General features: G+C 46.3%; 1 non-coding gene across 1 annotated transcript; it reads left to right on the top strand.

Moving 5' to 3' along the window:
• Nucleotides 1-72, top strand: TRNAA-CGC. Its single transcript has one exon. It is a non-coding gene; the product is annotated as a tRNA-Ala (tRNA).
• The last annotated feature ends 364 nt before the right edge of the window (nucleotides 73-436 follow it).

The raw sequence follows: 436 nt of genomic DNA, 5'->3' as shown, positions 1-436 counted from the left end.
GGGGATGTAGCTCAGCGGTAGAGCATATGCTTCGCATGTATGAGGTCCCGGGTTCAATCCCCGGCATCTCCACAAGTGTGTTTTATTTAGTCTTGATGAAAATACTCCTCAATGGGTTAATAAAAGTATTGAACTAAGACCCTTGAGGCACCTCACACCTTCCCTTACTACAAAAATGAATGATTTAACAAGAATGTACCAAGCCATTGAAGAAACGCTACAAAATTAACCAGTGGTCTGTCAGGTCAAATGCAGAAGCTAGCTCAAAAGCAATGCTGTGATCCACTGCTCCCCCAATCCAGAACTGACCCAATGTCCTCTGAGCTCCCACCAACAGTGCCTCAGCATAGGCTAGAGATTCGGAACCAGTGTGGACACCTGTGAGTTTCCGGAAAGAAGGAATTTCTCCTGAGTCCCATCTTTGGGCCCCTTTCCT

This window comes from Microcaecilia unicolor, chromosome 1, assembly GCF_901765095.1.
Source record: "Microcaecilia unicolor chromosome 1, aMicUni1.1, whole genome shotgun sequence".
NCBI classification, from domain to species: domain Eukaryota; kingdom Metazoa; phylum Chordata; class Amphibia; order Gymnophiona; family Siphonopidae; genus Microcaecilia; species Microcaecilia unicolor.
The sequence above is the reverse complement of the archived record's forward strand: the minus strand, read 5'-3'. Positions and strand labels throughout refer to the sequence as shown.